The sequence below is a fragment of the Microcebus murinus genome, chromosome 2, assembly GCF_040939455.1.
Source record: "Microcebus murinus isolate Inina chromosome 2, M.murinus_Inina_mat1.0, whole genome shotgun sequence".
In the NCBI taxonomy this organism is placed as follows: Eukaryota; Metazoa; Chordata; class Mammalia; order Primates; family Cheirogaleidae; genus Microcebus; species Microcebus murinus.
The window spans coordinates 15284093-15300585 of record NC_134105.1 but is presented as its reverse complement, the minus strand read 5'-3'; the positions used below and the strand labels follow the sequence as shown (position 1 = coordinate 15300585).

At 40.2% G+C, this 16493-nt stretch overlaps 1 protein-coding gene across 6 annotated transcripts in view; it reads left to right on the top strand.

Moving 5' to 3' along the window:
* The window catches only part of LUZP1 (leucine zipper protein 1), a 91611-nt gene that overhangs the window by 59006 nt on the left and 16112 nt on the right, over window positions 1–16493 (top strand). For 4 of the 6 annotated variants that reach the window (XM_012750716.3, XM_012750714.2, XM_075994912.1 and 1 more), the window contains exon 2: window positions 9950–10054. The gene's annotated coding sequence lies outside the window, so the exon portion shown is untranslated. Of the gene's footprint in view, window positions 1–7908; window positions 8028–9949; window positions 10055–16493 lie in introns of all 6 variants that reach the window. The other 2 variants (XM_075994904.1, XM_075994908.1) reach the window with 1 other exon arrangement.

The window sequence follows — 16493 nt, the reverse complement described above, 5'->3', positions numbered from 1 at the left end:
AAGAAAGTGAGACTCTGTCTTAAAAAAAAAAAAAAAAAAAAGACACTAGGAGGTAGAGATCGTTGGGAGCCATTTTAGAAAACTGGCCACCTTTAGAGGTGAACTCTAGAATCTAGGTCTGCTGATAATGTATTTGTCTTTTTACCATAGTATTGATATCATTGGGGAGAAAAAGGCCTCCCAACCACTGCATTTCATTTGCCTCTATCTGTGTAATAACTCTATTATTAAGAAGTTTCCTTCTGTGACACTCTGATGTCATGTTTATATTTGTCAATAACCAGATTTAGTTGTTAAGAGACATAGATAGAATAGGTTGATTGACTCCAAGCTCTTGATCAAGAACTGAACTAGTCACCAAGTCCTTGAAAAAACATTGACTGTGTATTTCACACTGTGACAGGCCAATAGAGGTACAGAAAGTATGAAAAAATAAGAAGATAGTCTGTAATTATTGTGTGGTATGGACAAGAAATACAAAACTGAGAAATTAGCATCAGGTTAATTCAACCAATACTTTTGGAATACTCCTGTGTACAAAGCTCCATGTTAAGTGCTGAGGGGAGTATAAAACTCAGTCGGACCACATACCTTTGGCTTTTTCCTTAGGAGATGATGTAAGATATATCTATAATGCAAGATAGACTATGGAAATTGCTTAGGTAGAGATATGGATAGAGTGCTTTGGCAGCATAGGATGGAGAGGCTTAGAATGTTAGAACCAAAAGGGCAATTAAAGATGATCAGGTCTAGTGGTCATTTTGGAGACATGGAGCCATTTGGTCAGAGATGTTCAAGGAATATTGCTAAGATAAGGGAATCAAATGAAATTAGGAAAAGAATATAAAATTTTCAGGTGCCAGGAAGAAAGGGACTTGAATTAGAAATAGGCAGCCTTGGATCACAGAGTATTCTAGAACTGAGGACTAAGTAAAACTTAGCACTTAAACTGGCCACAGGTAGACTCTATAACTGCTTTGTGTACCTGTAATATAACAATAACCATGTTTTATACCGCACGAAATACTTTCACATACATTATTTTGTTAGGTCCTTATAATCTTATAGTCAAGATACATTGTCATTTCTGTCTTACAAATGAGGAAACTTTAGTAATATGCATAGGTCACAGAACTAGTAAATCAGGGAGACAAGACTAGAACTCACTACCCATTGCACTACCTGGTGTGTGAGGGTGAGTGCTGTTTTTGTTTCATTTGTTTTTTGTTGTTTTTTTTGAGACAGAGTCTCGCTTTGTTGTCCAGGCTAGAGTGAGTGCCGTGGCGTCAGCCTAGCTCACAGCAACCTCAAACTCCTGGGCTCGAGCGATCCTTCTGCCTCAGCCTCCCGAGTAGCTGGGACTATAGGCATGAGCCACCATGCCCGGCTAATTTTTTATATATATATATCAGTTGGCCAATTAATTTCTTTCTATTTATAGTAGAGACGGGGTCTCGCTCTTTCTCAGGCTGGTTTTGAACTCCTGACCTTGAGCAATCCGCCCGCCTCGGCCTCCCAAGAGCTAGGATTACAGGCGTGAGCCACCGCGCCCGGCCTCATTTGTTTTTAATAATGAAGATACTGACAAGTGTGACTCACTTAAAAGAAAGACACAGTTCTAGCTACAAGAAGGAACTTGGGGTGGGTGGTGGGATGGGGACAGGCAGAGAACTGGCAGGGAGCCTAATTATTCTAACTCAGGCATCTTCCCTGCCCTTTCAGATGCTGCTGGGTTACACCTTGGGCCCCACCCATCCTAGTACTACTTTAAAATTGTTTCTGCTGGAACCAGCAAGTTAGTTTCTCAAGGTTCCTTTTCCAAGGGCTTCCTGATGCACCTAGACAGAGGGAAAGAGAAACTAAATAAAAATGTGTAAGGCTTTATCAGAATGGTGATGAGAAGAAAATTGAATCTGTATTTGTAGAATATATTTTATTCCAGGCCTTATTTAGGCATTTAATGTATATTTTTACATAATTCTTACAACAGTCCCATGAAGTTTAGGTATAATCTCTATACACAGTTGAAGAAACTGAGGGGAAGTTTGATCACCCAAAGTGATATGTGACTGAATTAGAGTTGGAACCCAGATTCTCTGACTTTCAATACCGTGTGTGCCTTTTCCAATATAGGATGTTGCCTAATCAGTAGGCAAGGGTGGAGAGAGAGTGTGGAATAGAGACAAAAGGAAGTTCTTTAGAAGCTATAAAATGGAAAGAAACTTATTGCTGAGGGTAGAAATGATCATAACCCCACAAAATATACCTTCAATTTAAAATGGCAGCAGAGGCCAGGTGTGGTGGCTCACGCCTGTAATCCTACCACTCTGGGAGGCTGAGGCAGGAGGATTGCTCGAGGTCAGGAGTTTGAAACCAGCTCTGAGCAAGAGTGAGACCCTGTCTCTACTATAAAAAGAAAGAAATTAATTGGCCAACTAATATATATATATATACACATACACACACACACAGAAAATTAGGTGGGCATGGTGGTGTATGCCTGTATTCCCAGCTACTTGGGAGGCTGAGGCAGCAGGATTGCTTGAACTCAGGAGTTTGAGGTTGCTGTGAGCTAGGCTGATGCCACGGCACTCACTCTAGTCTGGGCAACAAAGTGAGACTCTGTCTCAAAATAAAATAAAATAAAATAAAATATAAAAATATAAAAGCCAGGCACGGTGGCTCACGCCTGTAATCCTAACACTCTGGGAGGCCGAGGCGGGCGGGTTGCTCGAGGTCAGGAGTTCGAGACCAGCCTGAGCAAGAGTGAGACCCCATCTCTACTATAAATAGAAAGAAATTAATTGGCCAACTAATATATATAGAAAAAAATTAGCCGGGCATGGTGGCGCATTCCTGTAGTCCCAGCTACTCGGGAGGCTGAGGCAGGAGGATTGCTTGAGCCCAGGAGTTTGAGGTTGCTGTGAGCTAGGCTGATGCTACGGCACTCACTCTAGCCTGTGCAACAAAGCGAAACTCTGTCTCAAAAAAAAAAAAAATAAATAAAATAAAATAAAATGGCAGCAGAAAACCTTTTTTACTCAGGCCCTCTAGTATGTACAGCCTAGTATTCTGTTCCGCACAGCACCAAGAGAAAGTACATAGAAGGGCATTTTTATCTTCCATTATATATAATAAGGGAAATAAGATGCATGTATAAACAAAAAACTTCTAGAATTGATGCTCTGGGCACTTAGGAATCAGTCCAAGGGAAGTCACATTTTAAATTAAGTGTGAGGGTAAAAAGGTTTGAAACCTTTGGGTGACTTGTACCTACTAGGACTTGCAGCTGTACATCGGACAGTGCTAGGATAGTGCCCACATTAAAGGAAAAGAACAAAAGCCCCTCTCCTCAATTACATTCTCTTTATCACCTTCACTTTCATACAGGCAAACTTTTCTAAAAAGCCATCTATGTTCATTGCTTCACTCCACTCACTTCACCCACTCCAGCATGGCTTCTGCCCCTATCATTTCACTGTAACAGCTCTTACTAAGGTTACTGACGCCCTCCATGAAGCTGACATGCAATAGACATTTTTAGTCTTTTTCTCTGTGTTGTTGACACCATTGACCATTCCTTCCTTCCAGTAACATCCTTCTCGACTCCATGACATAATACATATTCTTCCTCCTACTTCTCTGTTGTTTTTGCAGGGTCATCCTCCTTTCTGCAGGTATTAAATGTTCTACTGTCCCAGGCCCCCCTCCTTTCGTCAAATAGTAGACACTCTCCCTGGGTGGTCTCAATCCACCCCGTTGGCTTTAATAACCACAATCAATCAGTCAATATATATATAAAATCAAGAATATATATATGTATATATATATAAAAGTGTGATATTAGTTAGATAGCTAGGTAGAAATGTCAGGTAAACTGTGAGATGTGCTTTGGAGTTCAGAGAGGTCAGTACTAGAGCCAAAAATTTAGACATCATTGATATTAAAAGTCCTGGGACTAGATGAGATTACCCAAAGAAGGGAGGGTACAGATAAAGAAAAGCGGTCCCAGGACTAACCTTCATTGAGCAGAGGAGAAGAAGCCAGCAAAGAAGAATGGGAAGAGTCAGCCAGTGGAATAGGAAATCAGGGAAATATGACATCCTGGAGCCAAGGAAGAATGTGTTTTAGTGCAGAAAGAGCAATAATATGTATTAAATGCTGTTTAGAGGTTGAATAAGGTGGAGACAAAGAAGTGACCATAGAAGTTGGGAGTGTTGAGTCCTTTGGCCTTGATGAACAGTTTCTGTGGAGTGTTGAGGATAGAAGAAGCTGATTGTAGTGAACTGAGAGAATGAGAGGTAAGAAAATGAAGATGAATATAGATAAATCTTTGAAGAGGTATTGCTGTAAAGAGGAACAGAGACATTGGAGCTGAAGTAGCCAGAAGGAGGTGTGAGATCAACCAAATGTTTTTTCTTTTTGATTTTTTGCTTGTTTTGTTTTTTAAGATGGGAAAGTCTAGAATCTTGCTTTTCAAATGTGATATTTGAATCAACCTGGGAACCTGTTAGAAATACAGAATCTCAGGCTCCGCCCTAGACCTACTGAATCAGAGTCTCCATTTTAATGAGATTTCCAGCTGATTTGTATGCACGTAAAGCTTGAAAAGTGCTAGTCTAGAGGAGGGCTTCTCAAGTTATCTGTGGTACGGGACTAATTAATTTTTTTTCTAATCACTCAAGGGACCTACATGTCATACTACAATGTTTGATTTGTACATATGCCACATGTGACTCACTATGTGAGTTCATCAATATCCTTACTAGTCTAGACCCTGTTTGAGAAGGGTCCACTTATGGATATGCTTGGATGTTGCATCAATGTCAACTTTCTACACAAATGTCTCAATTCTTACTCTACATTTCTGTAGTTATAATGGTTAACAGTTTATGAGCCAGTCCTGTTTTGTGGACTACACTTTGAATAACACTCTTTTAGAGCATGTTTGTATGCTGACAGGCACAAGCCTATAAAAAAGAAAAGTAATGACATAAGAGAGTGTGTGGGAATAATGCATATGAAGATGAGAGGGAACTGGATTCATAGTAGATATGACAAATTATACTTTATACATCAACAAAGATTATTTATTGTAACTCTAGGGAAAGCAGAAGCTGGCATGTTGTTAGGTTTAGAGGTAGGAAGATGAGGGTCTGAATGTTGCTTCTTAGTGATAAAGTCATCGGCTGATGGGGGCTGGACATTATTGAGGGAGAGAAAGATGTGAGAGTCATTTTAGAGAGTGGGAAAGTGAACCTATGAGGGAAAAGTAGCAGGATTGCCGTCAGCATCAAGGGAACTGTTTGAAATTTATGGTGATAAATTTAAAATGATACCAGTCAGTGTGGTTGTTTTCTCTACTGGCACTTAGCCACTTTGATGTAGGACTAGAGAGTTTGCTAGTTTGGTTTAACTAGGATTGAGGTTTTGAGTATGAAAGGAAAGGCTAATGAATTAAAGGTATTTGCAAGGGACTGATTATGAGGGAAGTGAGAACATGAAGGGGCACGTGCAATTCAGTTAAATTATTTGTCTTCACGTGTATAAGATAGGAATAAAAGTATCTCACACACAGAGTTGTTTCAAGAATTAAATTTATTCATTTAAAGTACTTAGAACAGTGTCTGGCGGTACATATGTGTCTGTTATTGTTAGAACAATGTCTTATACATAGCACGAGTCTTATTATTGTTAGCCATGCCAGTCCCTTCTTTTACTTTTCAACTTCTCTTCAAAATCTGTCAGCCTGGCCGGGTGTGGTGGCTCACGCCTGTAATCCTAGCACTCTGGGAGGCCAAGGCAGGCGGATTGCTCCAGGTCAGGAGTTCAAAACCAGCCTGAGTGAGCCCCCGTCTCTACTATAAATAGAAAGAAATTAATTGGCCAACTAAAAATATATATATACAAAAAATTAGCCGGGCATGGTGGCGCATGCCTGTAGTCCCAGCTACTCGGGAAGCTGAGGCAGGAGGATCGCTTGAGCCCAGGAGTTTGAGGTTGCTGTGAGCTAGGCTGACGCCATGGCATTCACTCTAGCCTGGGCAACAAAGTGAGACTCTGTCTCAAAAAAAAAAATCTGTCAGCCTTTGTTCATTTCAGATGGTTGCTTTTTGTATTTTATTCAGAGTTTATAGTTATTATCTGTGGGAGGGTCATAGTGGAAGCAGAATTCCCTACTAGCATTTTTATCCATTATCAAAGTGTTTTAGGAATAAAGGGACTCAACCATGTTCACTTTAATTTGTTTTGTAACCTTAGGCAAGTCTTTCTCTCTAGAACTTACTTGCTCCTCTGGAAAATGAGATGGTTGGACTCCTCATGATCTGTAAGGGTCTTTCAATCTCTGTTTCTAGACAGACAGAGACATACACACATACTACCACCACTTTCATCACCAAGGGTAACAACAAGAGAAGCACAAGAGGGCCAGGCACAGTGGCTCACGCCTATAATCCTAGCACTGTGGGAGGCTGAGGCAGGAGGATTGCTTAAGCTCAGGAGTTCAAGACCAGCTTGAGCAAGAATGAGACCCCATGCCTACCGTAAATAGAAAAAATTAGCCAGGGCATGGTGCAGCACACCTGTTTTAGTCCCAGCTACTTAGTTGGCTGAAGCAGGAGGATCACTTGAGCCCAGGTGTTTTAGGTTGCAGTGAGTTAAGATGATGCCACTGCACTCTAGCCAGGGTGTCAAAGCGAGACTTTGCCAATCAATCAATCAATCAATCAATCAATCCATACATACATACATACATATATAATACATATAAACAAGAGGGAAGTGATGAGGGTGGGTTCGTCATGGTGGAAAGCTCTCTGAAGGGGCAGCACTAAAGAGTTTGAGGATGTTTACAGACATCATCTTGTTTCTGGAGACGGGGGGACAGCACGCTGAGGATGCAAGGAGTACATGACATTCGGAACCAAAGGAAAGAAATCACTTGCTGCTTGCTTCTACCCCTTAGAAATAGGAGAGTATGTAGACAGCTGAAAACAAATCAGGATCATCAGGAGTTCCTGTTTGTTTGACTTTTGGCAGTGCATTCCATCCTGTTTTGAAGAGAAAAGCCCCCTGGGTCTTAGTAACATATCAGCAAATTTGGAAGTCAGTCGTGGGTGCTGAGGCAGAAGCTTTCAGCAGGGGTGCTGCTGTCACTATTAGGGCTACAGAGACCTTAGTGGAGATGAACTAGGTTTATGTGGCCATTTCTTAGAGTTCATATTTTTCATGTGGGAGAGAGGTTTTAGGCTAAGCAGAGGAAGGGGTGTGTGTTTGTGAGAGAGAGAGAGCGAGGTGGGTGGGGAAGGAGGAAGGAGACAGGTGGTGGTGGGGCAGAACAGGTCTGTACTGAAGCTATTTGTATAGCAACTACACTTATTTTACTTCCATTGATTCTTTTTTTAAAAAGGGAGGAGCTGGAGCTAAGGCTTCCCCCATACCCACCTAAGCCATCCCTTGGGTGCTGTCCCTGGTATTGATCCTATTTTTATATTAATACTTCTTTTCCTAACTATTTTATTGCTTATCAACAATTTTTTTGAACTCTTACTGGCTTACGATTTAGTTATTCCTATTGCCCTCATCTTTTAAGCTATTAAAAGAAACCTATCATTTTATTTTTTTCTCCATCTAAATTCTAGCCTTCTAGCTCTCTGGGAAGATAGAGGCAGAGATGGAGTCTAGTGTGTGTGTGTGTGTGTGTGTGTGTGTGTGTGTGTATGTGTGTGTGTAAATCAGATTAAAGGGACCAATGGTCTTAGAAGGAGTTTATAAGGTGATCTGTGGGGATTTTTAATGAAAGGTGGGGGATACTTTGAATGTAAGAACATGTACAAAAGCTTTAGGTTTACCACTAGTTTGAACCACACTTATTTTACTTATATTGATTCTTTTTTTTTGAGACAGAGTCTCACTCTGTTTCCCTTGGCAAGAGTGCCATGGCATCAGTGTAGCTCACAGCAACCTCAAACTCCTGGGCTCAAGCGATCCTCCTGCCTCAGCCTTCTGGGTAGCTGGGACTACAGGTATGCACCACCTTGCCCAACTAATTTTTTTTTTCTAATTTTAGTTGTTTGGCTAATTTCTTTCTATTTATAGTAGAGACGGGGTCTCGCTCTTGCTCAGGCTGGTCTCGAACCCCTGGGCTCAAGTAATCCTCCCGCCTTGGCCTCCCAGAGTGCTAGGATTACAGGCATGAGCAACTGTGCCTGGCCTCCATTGATTCCTTTTTAAAAATGGGTGGAGGGGGAGCTAAGGCTTCCCCTATACCCACCAGCACCATCCCTTGGGTGCTGTCACTGGTACACAGCTTTTTTTATATTAGTACTTCTTTGTTTCAAGGGCAGTTTGAAGCTACCTTTCTATTTTTCCTTCAAACTAGGATACATAGGAAGTTTGACCCAGATCTTCCATGTCTAGTAACTCTTCTCTAATTTTAGGGGTGAGATTCAATGGGATAGTAGGCTTTTCAATTCTCCTGTAGAAGGCTGCTTGTTACAAAACTGGAGGGTAAATTTGCAGACAGAGAAGCTCTATTTTTAGGTCTAATTGATACTGGGTGGTTTAGGGCTCTTTTAAAGGACCAAGTCTTAGAAGGCAATAATGAGAGCACTTTGTTGAAGGGCCTTTTGTAGTCAGACTTCGGTTTAAGTCAAGCTGTGAGACTTTGGACAAGTCACTTCTTGAAACTTGGATTCTTTATCTGTGAGGTGGAGGTAACATTGTTGTGTTATTGTTATATAAAACATAAAGCATAGTGATTGGGGTATGTTAGATACTCCACAGATGTTTGTTTTTTCTTACCCATCTTCCAAAACATCTTATTTTTAGTAGAATCCCAGCTTTACCCCTAAATAATGGTGTGACTCACCCTTTCCAAGCTTGAGTTTCCTTCTTTAACACAAAGGCATTTAACAAAAAGTTGAACATCCCTTATCTGAAATGCTTGGGACCATAGTTTTTCAGATTTCAGAGTTTTTTATAATTTTGAAATATTTGCCTATACATAATATATATCTTTGGGATGGGTTCCAAGTCTAAATATTATTCATTATGCTTTATATACATCTTATACACATAGTGTGAAAGTAATTTTATTTTTTTGATGAATAAACTGAATATTGTGTACCTGCATTTTGACTATAACCCATCACATGAGTTCAAGTGTAGACTTTTCTACTTGTGGCATCCTGTTGGCACTCAAAATGTTTTGGATTTTGGAGCATTTTGGATTTCTGATTTTTGGATTAGGGATACTCAACCTGTAGTTGACTTTTTTTTTTTTTGAGACAGAGTCTCGCTTTGTTGTCCAGGCTAGAGTGAGTGCCGTGGCGTCAGCCTAGTTCACAGCAACCTCAAACTCCTGGGCTCAAACAATCTTCCTGCCTCAGCCTCCCGAGTAGCTGGGACTACAGGCATTCGCCACCATGCCCGGCTAATTTTTTCTCTCTATATATATTAGTTGGCCAATTAATTTCTTTCTGTTTTATAGTAGAGACAGGGTCTTGCTCTTGCTCAGGCTGGTTTTGAACTCCTGACCTCAAGCAATCTGCCCGCCTCGGCCTCCCAGAGTGCTAGGATTACAGGCATGAGCCACCGCACCCGGCCTGTAGTTGACTTTTGAGATGCTTCCTAGCTGTAAGATGTCATATAAATTTTTAGACTGTTGGGGAATGTGTAGGTATGTTAATTTAAGTAAAGACAATGTATTCTACCCTAGAACCATATCATGTGATAGGAAAGGGGAAGGCTCTTAGAGCCAGACTCTTTCTCATCTCCCTTGAGACATAGCCAGCTTCCTTCAGAGTCACAATCCAGACTCAGATCTTACCTTTTCTCTTTCCTGACGTTGCATTGTATATGAAAGTCTTTGGGATAGGCCTTTGGGTCAGCTCAGTCTTGGTGTGATTCATGCTCATCTCTTCCTTTCTGTTTATATTCTGTCCAGATCAAGAGGCAACTGCCATTGAAAGATACTGAGTGACTGTTTCGAAGACAGCAAGCCTAAGGGAAGCTGCCAGAAGTATTGACCAAATCTTAAATTACCTAAATGGTAAGTATGTTGTATAGTGAAACCTGGGCATAGCAATGGAATTGGGTAGTTTTGGAAGCCTCTACAATTTTTCCACCACTGCAAGGGAGGGAGGAAGTCAGTATTTGTTGATGGCCTGTTATGAACTCAATACTATGCTAAGTACTTTACATGTTTTCTCCTTTAATGACCCATTCAACCTAAGGAGGGTAAAAATCCTTGTAGGAAGTTGACAACCTGAAGAAGTAGGCTTAGCTATTGTTTATTGAATATTTACTCTATGTCAGGGACAGTCCTGTTTGACATGTTATCTCCCTTGATATTTACGCCAACCTTGTGAGGTAAGTGCTGTTATCATCACAAGGAAATGAGGTTAAATAACTTCTCAAAGTTCACACAGGTAGTTAACGGTAGAACTAAGTCTCAAACTTCGGTTATTTTCATTACACTATGATGTTTCTCTTTTGAGAAGGTTACTTTTTGTTGAGGTAGTGACTGATTTAACCTTTAAAAAACAAAGCAAAATAATCAAAAAACATTTTGATCAACAACCAACTCCTTTTCCTAGCCCTTTCTGGATTTTGAGTGCTAATACTTTATTGGCTGTTGTTGGCTAAGGCAGAGGAGAGCACTAATGAAATAGAAGAGAGAAGTGAGAGCTCAAACAGTGAGTGGCCAGGAGACCTAGTGGTCTTGGTTGCCACTGGTAGCTGGATAATAGTTAGAGAAAGGTTCTCTGGGGAAGTAAATAGGGCAGCTCAGAATGAGTCTGGGGAATAGGTTCTAGTCATTGGAATGACTGGGCCTATGAAAGGAATCTTAACAAGACCTCTCATTCTTATGTCTACCCTTCGTAGGAAATGGGTGTAGTTAGAGATAATACAGAACTCTCCTTGAAGGAGTGGGAAACTTCAAGGCAAACTCTTGTCCTGTTAATTGGCTTAGCATTCTTGTCCTATCCTTTCCCTGGAGCAGTTTTTCTACCTCAAGGAATTGGGTTATGAAATTAATTTCTGGTTGGGTGAGTCATACCCAGTATTTGGTCTCTTTTTATTGAAGCACCAATGTTTTCTAATATACTTGGTGAAATTTGGGGGAAAATAATCATTTTCATCAATAAAAGTTATTATATATACTTATTATACATATAATATTTTGTTCTATACTGGGGCAGATGTTCAGAGAACAGAAATTGACCATTTACTACATGCCTAGCACAATTCTTAGAGCTAAGTATATAGCATTAAAAAAAAAATAGAAAAGGTCTTTGCTCTAAGGATTATATTCTAATGGGTAGAAACAGATAAAAATGAATAACTAGATACGAGTAAACAAACAAACAGGCAAATAGATAAATAACATTCACTAGGTGATAGGTGTCAAGAAGAAAAAACGTAGGTAAAGTGACAGAGAATGATGGGGAGCTAAGGGATTGTTCCTTTATGCTAATATAAAGTGATCAGGGGAAGCCTCTGATGAGGTGATATTTTAAGCTAAGATCTAAAAGAAATGAGGAATCCAGCCAGGAGATACCTGGGAGAAAAGCATCCCATGCAAAGGGAACAGCAGGTATAAAATCCCTGAAGTATGAGTGTGCCCATATATAAGGACCCACAAGGAGGCCAATGTGGCCGGAGTGGAGCAGAAGAGAAAGAGCAGTAGAAAGTAAGAGTGATGGGACCCAGATCATGTTGGGCCTTATAGCCAGGTGACACCTTTGGAGTACGTTTTATTCTAAGTGAGGTGGGAGCCACTAGAGAGTTTAGAGTAGAGGAGTGACTTGATTTGACTGATGTTTTAAAAAGCTCACTCTGGTTGCTGTGGGAGAACAGACTATAGAGAGTGGGGAAAGATGGGCAATGGTTAGGAGCAGGGAGACCAATTAGGAAGCTTTTGCAGTAATTGTTGGTCCAGGGGAAGGATGATGATGGCTTGGGCCTGGTAGTAGTGGTGGGTAGCCAGAAAGTAATGGATTCTAGACATATTTTGAAGGCAGAGTCAAATTCTAATTCTCTCCATAGAGATGTTTGATCATTCTGGAGTTAACCTTTACATCATGTGGGTTTGAGTGATCCCTGGCAAAAATTCTAAAATTGACTGATCAAAGGATGAGAATAACAGAATGACTCCTAGAAGCCAGTTTGTGTTCACTAAGTCATGCTAACTGATAACAATTCTCTTTTTTTCCCTTTAAGCTTTGCCATGATTTTATTTAAACTATAAAATCAGTACAAGTTCATTATAGAAATATTAGAGAATAGAGATAAGCAAAAACAAAGAAAAAAAATCACACCATCCAGAGATAATTACCACATAGCATTTTAATATATATCAAGGGCATTTCTTTCTCCTCTCCTTTCTTCCCCTCCCTTCCCCTCCCCTCCCCCCCCCTTTTTTTTTTGAGACAGTCTCGCTCTGTTGCCCAGGCTACAGTGCCATGGCATTGTGATTTTAGGAAAATTTATGATTCTAAGAAAAGTCATACACAATACAATGTCAGCCTAACTCACAGCAACCTCAAACTCCTGGGCTCAAGCAATCCTTCTGCCTCAGCCTCCCAAGTAGCTGGGACTACGGGCACACGCCACCATGCCCAGCTAATTTTTTCTCTATATTTTTAGTTGGCCAATTAATTTCTTTCTGTTTTTTTAGTAGAGACAGGGTCTCACTCTTGTTCAGGCTAGTTTTGGACTCCTGACCTTGAGCGATCCACCTGCCTCGGCCTCCCAGAGTGCTAGGATTACAGCCGTGAGCCACTGTGCCTGGGCAGGGCATTTCGTTTTTGAAAAGATCATAGACTGTAGAATTAGGAATATGCTACAAAAGTAATGTTTCTTAAGTGCTAAAATTAGGTAATGTTTTCTCATGTTGTCCTAAGACAAAATTTTGACTTGGCTTTTGGAGCTGATTGAATAATTGTGCTCAGGAATTGTAGTACTGATCAAAGTTTATCTAGAAGGAGGGATCTGTTTTTAGTGACATTCTAGAGGGCTGAGGTCTTGCTATATTGCCCAGGGTGGCCTCGAACTAAGCTTAAATGATCCTCCTGACTCAGCCTCCTAAGTAGTTGGGACTATAAGCCTGGTGATGTGTAAAAGACTAGTTAGACAATGGATTGAATCTAGGAAGTTGAGATGCAAAAAATAATAATAATTTAAGCTAAAACTTAGTTGGCCTTTAAAATGGACCGGCTACTAGTCTAAGCACTTTGTGCATTAACTCATTTACATTTACTATAACCCTATAAAGTAGGTATTGAAATATAGAGAAGTCAGGTGACTTGTCCAAGCTCACACAGCTAGTAAATAGTGGAGTTTGAACTTAGGCTGTCTGGCTTCAGAGTCTATAATCTTTAATCATCGCACCATAGTGCCTATAAAAGAAATAAGAATTAAGCCCCACATTTAGGTTATTAAAAATTAGATTTGAAAATTAAAAATCAGATTTATTTGAAAAAAAATCAGTATGAACCTACAGATTGGTAATACGACTGCCAGATTCGTTCATGAAATCTTAGACTTATTATTAAAACTAGGTAGACCAGGTCATCTTTCAAATCTGCCCCCACCCCTCCACCCCTAGTTCAAGTGCTTTTCCTGTCTCTTGCCTCGACTATTCATAGCACCCTAGTTTATCCTGTTACAATGGTCTTTCAAAAACTGCAGTTCTGATTGTATTATTCCCTTGCTTAAATCCCTTTGTCCAATACACATTGCAAATTTGCTTCCCATATCCACTTGGCAGGCATGTTGTGTGTTTTGGACGGTCTGCACAGTGATGTTCTTTTTATTGCTTCTTCTTTAAAATTTGAATTAGTTGGCTACATTTAAGAGATTTCATATAAAAGTGTGGCATGGTCTCACCTGTTAGCCATGGTCCTATCAGGTCCCTATAACTCATCTACATTATTGGTCTGATTTCTTTGGCATTTACATTTGCAAACTTTGGCATAAAGGCTAAGTATCTTTCCTAGAATGTAGTGCCCAAACCTGAAAACAGTCCCCTTGATGTAGTTTGGCCAATACACAATACAATAAAACTATTACCTTCATCTATTTACCAAACATTTATAAGGTTCCCAACTTGCCCTGTCACTATATTCAGTGCGCAGGACAGAAAAACGAAGATAACACAGTCCCTGCTCGCAGAGCTCAGAGCCCAGTACAGGATGACAAATACAAAAATAAGTATCATGGGTACAGTGATAGGAGCATCTACAAAATTTAATAGGTGCACTTTATTGGTGGGGGTTGGGGGGAGGAACAATTTGAAAAGGCTTCATAGAACAGATGATGTATTAAAAAATATTTACCATCAGAATGGCACAGCGGAGGCTTGGAAGGGGAGAAGGGAGATAAGGGAATTTTAAATGTTCTTCAAACAGTACAATCTCAGCCTCTGCATTTGCTTTTGAGATTTTAGGGGACTCAAATCTACCACTCAAACCTTATTAGTTACTTACCCTATTCTTCTCCTTGTGCCTCTCAGGGCAGCCATGCTGAATTACTTCAGGTTCCCAAAATGCAGTATTATTTTATTTGCTTGCCCCTCCCTTCCTTCCTTCCAATAAACAATTATTTTATACCCTTTATGTACTAGACACTGTTCAAGGTGCTGGGGATACAGCAGTAAAAAACAACTACAAATGCAAACAATATGTTTCTGACCTCATGGATCTTACACTCTGGTAAAAAGAGTCAGACAGTAAACAGTTCCTAAGTAATCCAGTGGTTAAGTGTGCCAAGAAGAAAAATAAGTATTCTCCCTTAGAGCTGTCCAAGATGGAATGAATTACCTTGAAAGTGAGTGTTATTCCTGTCAAGAAGTGTTTGAACAGGAGCTGAATGACTATTTGCTAGAAACTTTTGCATTGAGTGGGGGGGTTGGATCAGATGATCTCTACTTCCTTTCCAAAGGGAAGAATCTCTATATGCTAGCTGGGCTACTAACCCTAAGTCTGTATATCCAAAATACATGAATTTGTGATTCTAGGAAAAATTATTTAAGCCTAGCAACTAAATAGAAACACTCAAGAAATGGTGGTGAGATGTAAACAGCCTGAAGTTTTAAGACTGATAACTAGACGTGGTCAGGAGGAAGCTGCTTAAAAATAGCTCTTCCATTTTTCTTTAGATCAGGGGTTGGCAAACTCTGGCCCACAGACAAGCCCCATTGCCTATTTTTGCAAATAAAGTTTAATCAAAACACAGCTATGTTCATTTGCTTGTGTACAGGATTATATATGGCTGATTCACACTGCAATGTCAGAGTTGAGTAGATGGAACAGAGACCTTCCTGTAGGTCCTAAAAAACCTAAAATGCTTAGTATTACACTAAATTGTGTACTTATATGTATACTATCAAACTTGAAAGAAAAAGTTTGCTGACTCCTCTTTAAATGACTGTTGGGAACAGGAAGTGAATCATGGCAGCTGTGTTGGGAGAAGGGGCAGGGCAGGCCTGATTATGTTCTATTTCAGACCTTCCTGATCTGCTAGGACAGGAAGAAGAGCCACCCTCCCAAATGTTGGATAGGGTCACTTGGAACTGGGTTCAGGAACTTTGACAGAAAGGAACCCTGAATGAGAGACAATTGATGTTGTATCTTTCTAATATGAACTGGGACTGAGCTAGACACTGGTGCGGGGCAAGTTGGTTTTAAAAGATGGGACTATCCTTCCCTCTTTTTACTTCCCTGATTTTCTAAGGTTTAATATAAACAATTTCCTTTCCAAAACCCACCTTCAGGCACTATTAATCACTTTGTGCTTCCAGTGCACATGCATGGTGGTAAAATGTGCTAAGAAAAAACAAGCAGGATGAGAAGACAAGGGAGCAGAAGGGTGGATGTTATATTATGTAAGATGGTCAGGGAAGGCTTCTTCATCATTGTTTTATTGGTTACATCTGTCTGATTAAAGGCAAGGATCAGATATTCTGATTATCTTGACAAAATGCTGGGTATGTCATAGATGTTCCATAAATGTTCCATAGATGGTTCATAAACTAAAGAAATGAATTTTGCCTGACTAAACATACTTAACAGAGTAAGGGAGGAACTAGGAAGAGAGGCATGTATCCTTTCCCTTTTCAGATGATTGGTAGCAAAGGTAGCAAAAAGCATTTCTTTCTCTGGCTATGCTTAGGACCTAAAAGGTCAGAGATAAGTGACATCCTAACCCCATTTCCAATCCATATCCTTGTGTACCATGGGTAAAAGGGATGATCTTAGTGAATCACTATTTTTAGGAGGATTCTGCCTGGTAAAACTTTTTAAAGTGCTTCTGCTGACTTTATTGCATAGTGTTGCTATAAGGTAGGTTGGGATGACATTCTTTTATTTTTTCAGAGGAAGGAACTGAGACACAGAGAACATTAGGAACATCTCCAAACAGTGTAGTATTTTTAAAAGAATATGAACTTTGGCCGGGCGCTGTGGCTCACGCCTGTAATCCTAGCT